The following is a 6489-nucleotide window of genomic DNA, read 5'->3' on the forward strand; positions in this document are numbered from 1 at the left end:
TTATAGTCTTTTTGAATATTGCCGAGAATCCTGCTTGCCCAGAGTGTGCTGTGGAATTTTACCGAGGACTGCTGTGTTCAGCAGAAGCAGTTCACTGTGAAAATCCACCATGAACTGCAGTGTTCAGCAGAACATCATGGTTCTGTCCTTGGGGAACGGATGTGCTCTAACTAGTTGGGAGTTTGGTAATGAGTAAAGATACCCATATAGGGATGGTAGGAGTTCCGTTGGTTCTCTTGGATACGGTAGAATGAATAAACATGATGAAAAACACTCTTGTTACTCAAGAAATTGGCCAAGAGAATCTGCGCATGCTCCGGGGCAAGACCAAGGTGAGGAGGACTGTGAGCCTTCCTCCCAAAGCCCCCCGGAGCCGCCCCCCAGGAGGCGATGGGCAGGTGCAGAGAGACAGAAACTGCTGACACCAGCCTCCAGAACCTGCACGTGTACGTTTGTGTTCGGTAACGCAGGGAAGATGGACATCCACACTCGGGGGGGTTGGTGAAATGTGCAATGGGTGTGTGAGCTTTTTGGAGAAATTCCCTTGCACCCCAGTGCCAGAGTAATATTAAGTTGTAGAGTCTTTTTTCTGTGAATCAATACAGATATTAACTGCTTACATAGCACAGATATCCATATGCAGGAGTGAGGCTGCGTTAGTTCTGGAGGCTGGTGTCAGCAGTTTATGTCTCTTTGCACCTGCCCATCGCCTCCTGGGGGGCGTCTCTGGAGGTCTGTTGGAGGAAGGCTCCCAGTCCTCCTCACCTTGTACTTTTCCTCGGAGCATGCGCACTCTTAGCTAATTCCTTGAAAATCAAGAGTGGTTCCCGCTGGTTTACCATCTCTATCTTATTTAGAAGCACCAATATACTGTTTTCTACTATGCATAGGTGGCTATCTATCCATAAAAAAGACTAAACCGGTTAGAACCCATCTGGTTCTGACCAAATTGTCACTTATTTTTGCCAAACATACTTATTCTTGGTAAGTTTCCACAGAGGAATGCTTTGTTTTGATGAAGTAGCCCTTGGTAAGCTTCCACAGAACAGTCAGGGCAAGCAGGATTATAGAGCAATATTCAGAAATCCTTGTAAGTTGCTGTAAGTAAATTGCAAAGTAGGTGATGGTTTCCTTGGATCGCTCCCCCTGCCTCGGCCCTGTCCTGACAGCAGCCGGCTGCCCTCATTGTCTCCCGTTAACGGGTGCTGGCAGCCCTAGGGGGAGGGCGGCGTCTCCAGGGGCTCCTGCCCCAGCGGTGAGACCCACCGGGGCGCGCTGCGATGGACCCTGGGGGAAACGGCTTCTCGTTCTCTTCCCCTTCCAGAGACTCTGCTGAGGGCTCGGTCGGCTGCTCCTCCCGGGGTTGTTGCTGGCGGCACTTGCCTCAGGTTTGCGAGGGCTGTCGCTGTCTGGCCTCATCCTCCTGGCAGTGTGGGTGACCAGGGACTGCTGGGCACTCACTGGCGTCAGGTAGGAGCTGCTCTGGATGACGCTTAAGAGGCTAAAAAAAAGGTAAAGCAGCAGTAAAATGAAATCGAGGGAATAAGGATGTAAGGTGCCTCCAGCCACAGATGCGAGCCAGGCAGTTCTGAGTGAGGAGGAGTCCTCAGCTGCCCCGATCCCCAACGCCCGCCGCAGGGTCTGTGTGCATATGGCCGCAGGGAGGGGGTGTGTGTCTGGGAAGCCTCGTATTGCAGGAGCTGTAAATCACCGCTGTGCTCTCCTATGTGGAGGACAGTCAAGCAACTGGAGCTGTAGGAGAGGGAGGGCGAGAGAGAGAAAGAGATGGAGAAAGAAGCATCTGGACCGTGCAGTTCTGTGGGCAGTGCCAACATCGGGAGCCACGGTCAGTCCCAGGCCACTCGGGCTGTGTCCTGCCCATCTGTATCCTGGTCTCTCCCTGCCAGTCTCTGCATCCCCCACCCCTCCAGATCCTCACCAATCTCTGTCTCTGTTGTTGTCTCTCTCTTCAGTTGTCTGTCTGTCTGCCTGCCTCCCTGCCCGCCTGTCTGCCTCCCTGACCCTTTCTTTTCCTCTGTCTTTTCCTTCCCTGTATCTGTGCTCTTCTCTGTTCTTGTGTCCTGCTCCCTCTCTTTTTTTCTACATCCATTTCTGTCCTGCAGCCCATTACTCTTTTTTCATTCTCCATCTCTTTGTCCTGATCTGTATCCCTCTCTTATTCAGTCCTTCTGTCCTGTTCCCTTTCTCTCTCTATGTCCTGCTCCCTGTCCCTCTTTTTCTTGTTCTGAGTCCTGCTCTCTGACTCTATTTCCCTGTTTCTCTGTCCTCCCTCTCGTCCATCTTGCTCGCCTCCCATGGGTCAGTGTCTCCCTCTTGACATCTAAACTCTGTTCACATCCCCTCCAGGTATCTTTGTATCCTCGAGCTGCCATCAGGGTCTCTGGGCCCCACAGCACCTCTCTAGTTCTGTCACGATGCTCCCTGTGAACGTCCTTGTGTTCCATAGCCATCCTTCACCTCTGCAGCAGGCTTTGTTATCTTCCTGTTCTGAGATAGCTCTTCCCAGGCTCTTGCTGGGCTCAGAGCACTCTTACCTTTCCCTCCACCATGTCCGATGCCTCCCCAGTCCTCTGAGGATCCTGTCCAGATCCCCTCCCGGGTACCTCACTGGTCAGCCATCCATTGTTTGTCTCTATATCCGCCTTCCTCCCACCTCCCGGAGCCCTCTCGTTCCCTCACGCCCCCTCCCCAGGCCATCCTTGTGCCCCACAGCACCCTTTGAGCTCTGCAGCCCTTTTGTACCCCCCATAGTCAGAGAGAACCCTCGCTCTCAGGCTTTCTCTGTGCCCCGGCGCACTCTTTCCATACTCAGTGCCATCTCGGATGTCTCCATGCAGCTGTTCATCCCCTGAGGATATCTGTACGTGTCTGGGACACCTTCTTGAGTTTGGATTGTGTTCCAGAGCTGCCTCCTGACTCTCTGTCACTCTCAACACCCTGCTTCTGTTGTGATGGTGCCTCCCAGGGCCATCCTCATGCCCCCAGCCCTCTTTTGGCTCTGTAGTGCCCTTTGTACCCTTCTCGCTCACAGAGAACCTTTCCTGATGCCACCTTTCATCTCCAGAACACGCATGGTGTCCTCTGTGCTAGCTAGGACACCTCTGTCCAGCCCCTGGGCCCCTGAGGACACCTGTAGTCTGTTCATATCCCCTCTGGCTGACTCGATCGTGTCCTCGAGCGTTCCTTTGGCTGTTTTCCTCAGAACCCCTCTGCTACGGTCACGATGCCTCCCGAGGCCGCAGATGTTCCCTGCAGCACACTTTCAGCACTGTAAGCCCTCTTTGGACTCATTTTGTCACAATCGCACTGCTCCTAAGATCTGTTCCCAAAAATTAGCTTTCTTTTTCTTCTCTGTGCCATCTAGGAGAGCTTCCTTGTGCTCTACAGAATTTTGGTAGCACTTTGCCTCCCTTTTGATCTCTCCTGTGATCTCTCCTGTGTTCCCAGTCACTATGCCTCCTGAGACCTTAGTGTACCACAGCCCTGTTTTAGCTCTGTAGCAGACTTTGATCCTCTCTTGTTCCCTCAGAAACCTGTCCTTGGGTTTCTTTGCATCTTAGAGCACTCTTATTGTCATCCTTTCTGCCATCTTGGGTGTCTCTGCTTGGTCCCTGGCTTCCCAAGGATGTTTGTACTCTGTTCAGATCCCTTCCAGACTCCCTCTTTGTGTCCCTGAGCCTTCTTCAGTGTCTTTGGCCTGATCAGGACCCCTCAAATGGTGTCATGATACCTACCGATGCCTTCAAGGTTGCCCTTAGCAGACTTAGAGTTCTTTGTAGCAGAGCTCACACCTCTCTTGTTCTGTCATGAAATTTCACAAGTCCGTATCTGTGACCCAGCCCAGTCATTCTGTCCTCTCTTCCCTCCAGCCATGCCTCTATTCATTCCCTGGCCCTCTGATGACACGTTTACTTAGTTCAGATCCCATCTGTATTTAATTGTCACTTCCCCAATCCTTTTTCTGTCTCTCTGGCTCCCTTGGGACAGTTCTCCCAGTCATGGTGCCTCCCAAGACCCTTCTTGTGCTCCAGTTCCATCTTGTAGCAGTTTAGGTGGGGCCAACTTTGAGCCACAAATGAGCGCATTTGTTCCTCTGTGCTAGCCGGGATCCCAGTCTTCAGTCCCTGGCCACCCCAGGCCATCTGCACTCTGCTCAGACGATCACCTGACTTCCTTCTTGTCATCCCTAAGCCACCTTTTATCCATCAGCCCCTCTCAGCACCCCTCCTCTCACAGTCACCATGCCATGCAAGACCTTCCTCGATCTCCACAGCACCTTGTAGCACTTTGGCTCTCCCCAGGCCCTTCCCCTCTGGCTCTCCCCCAGCCCTTCCCTTCTGGCTCTCCCTTGCGGAGGATGGAGGAAGCAAGCAGCCAATTCAATGTGAATGATAGAGCAAGCTTCAACTTTATTGAAAGAAATCACACCTTACATAAGCACTCTACAATAATCATGCATACTACTCACAAATCTATTGGATACATGTAAAAGGCTACGTTATAATATCCCAGCCCCTTGTGGCATTTCAGCTATGTATAAACACCTTCCCTCTTCTGAACCTGTTTTTCTCCCAGGGCTGTTTTTCAATCACCCCCAAGGTCATAATGTACCTCAGTTTCTCTCTTTGTTAACATAACAGTCCTTTGTTAGCATAACTGTACCCTGGGTTTTTTCCTCTGTTTACCTCAGGTGGCTGTGACCAGCTCCTGCAGGGAGCTATGGCCTTGCTCTCTGCAAGCCGTTCTCCAACACTCCCTCTCGCTGTTAGCGCCTCCTTTTTTTGCTCCTCAGCACTCCTCACTCCTTTGTCTTCTCTCTGCCATCGAGGGTGTCTCCATTCACTTGTTCTCAGTCATCTCCAGTTTGCCCAGATGCCCTCCTGAGGCTCCAAGGCCCTCGCTGTGTCTTTTCTTACCCTGCCCCCTCCCAGTCCCTCTGGTCTCTGTAACAATGTCTTCCAAGTGCTTTCTCGTACTCCACAGCACTCTTCTAGCACTTTAGCTCCATTTTGATTTAATATTTTTTTGTGCTCTTCAGAGCGCCCTTACCTTACTTATTGCTATGTCAGTCTGCACATGTATCTGGGTTGGAACTGCTCTGCCTGGGGCCGTAGCAATGTCAGGCAGAGGAAGAATAACAGTAAGAGTTTATAGTTAATGCTGATGTGCCCGAACTGTTTAGTTACAGACCGTATAGCCCCCCTCAGAGCCAGTACCCTCAGGCAAGAATGTCAAGGGGGTGACCAGAGCTCGCTGTGAGGGGCTGCTCGAGTGGTAGCCGAACAGATGTTAAGGCTTTTATGTGTAGGGCTTAATGCTGTTTTGTATTTTGTGAGTTTTTCTCATGGCAGGCTGTACTTGGGAGTCTAGATGCTGTTCCTAAATGAAATCAAGACCTCTGGAATTGTTAAGCTGTCACTCAGCATCCAGGTGTCTTGTTTAAACATTTTTTTGAGGTGCAGAAGGACAATATGCACCAAGGAGCGAGAGCGCGGCGAGCAGAGGGCTGTGGGAAGGTGGGTCGACGCGTGTTGTGGGAGGGGACCTGTGACCGGCAGTTACACGAGTGGCTACAGTTTTGGGACTTTTCATTTTGAAGGCACGAAGCAACCAGCAAAGCAGCGTATTGGCACTGGAGGTGACTGGGGCGAGGTGAGACGAGGGGGCTGAAGCTGCAGTTATTTTTCAGGGGTATTGTTTTCACAGAAAGTTACCAACAGCACCCCTTGTTGGTGAAGTTAGAAACACCCCTTGTTGTTCGTGTCTCAGGTGGTGCCCAAGCCTCAACGTGGCGACCTGTAAAGGTCAGAGGTGGGGCGGGTGAGCGGCCAAGGCGTAAAGGAGCAGGAGACGGTCACGGCTGTGGGCAGGCCACGGCTCCAGGGGGTGTCTCAGCTTGTGTCTCTCGCTTTGGTTTTGGCAGGTGCTGCCTGTAGCCCTGGAGGGCCAAAGCCACGCACCAGTGAGCGGTCCGGGAAGGAGGGGGCCGGGTCGGGGTTTAGGAGTGGAGAATCACGTGGCAGCTCAATTAAGCATTTCCCGTGGTTTTGCAGGTGCCACACAGGGAGCCTTTGGAATCGGATGAGCATTTGAGGTGAGCTGGGCTAGCAAAGAGGAGTGTGGGGCTGGTGATTTCTTGCAAGCACAATGGTAGTTTTCTGGTTTTTGGTATCATAGGTGCCTGTGGTGGTTTGACCTTGGTTAAATGCCAGGTATCCACCAAGTCGCTCTATCACTTCCCCCCCTCCCCTCTCCCCTTGTTTTCTCAACAGGGTAAAGAGAGGAAAGAAAATAAGATAGACCAACCCTTGTGGGTAAAACAAAAGCAGTTTTAATATAAGCAAAGTGAAGCAAAGGTCTGTGCGTGGAAGCAAAAAATCAGAAACCAGATGTATTCTCTGCTTCCTACGGAGAGGTGCTGTGGGGCCTTCTCAGGACGGGGGGCTCCCATACGCAGAGTGGTTGCCT

This window comes from Athene cunicularia, unplaced genomic scaffold (genome assembly GCF_003259725.1).
Source record: "Athene cunicularia isolate RWA unplaced genomic scaffold, athCun1 SCF_13, whole genome shotgun sequence".
NCBI classification, from domain to species: Eukaryota; Metazoa; Chordata; class Aves; order Strigiformes; family Strigidae; genus Athene; species Athene cunicularia.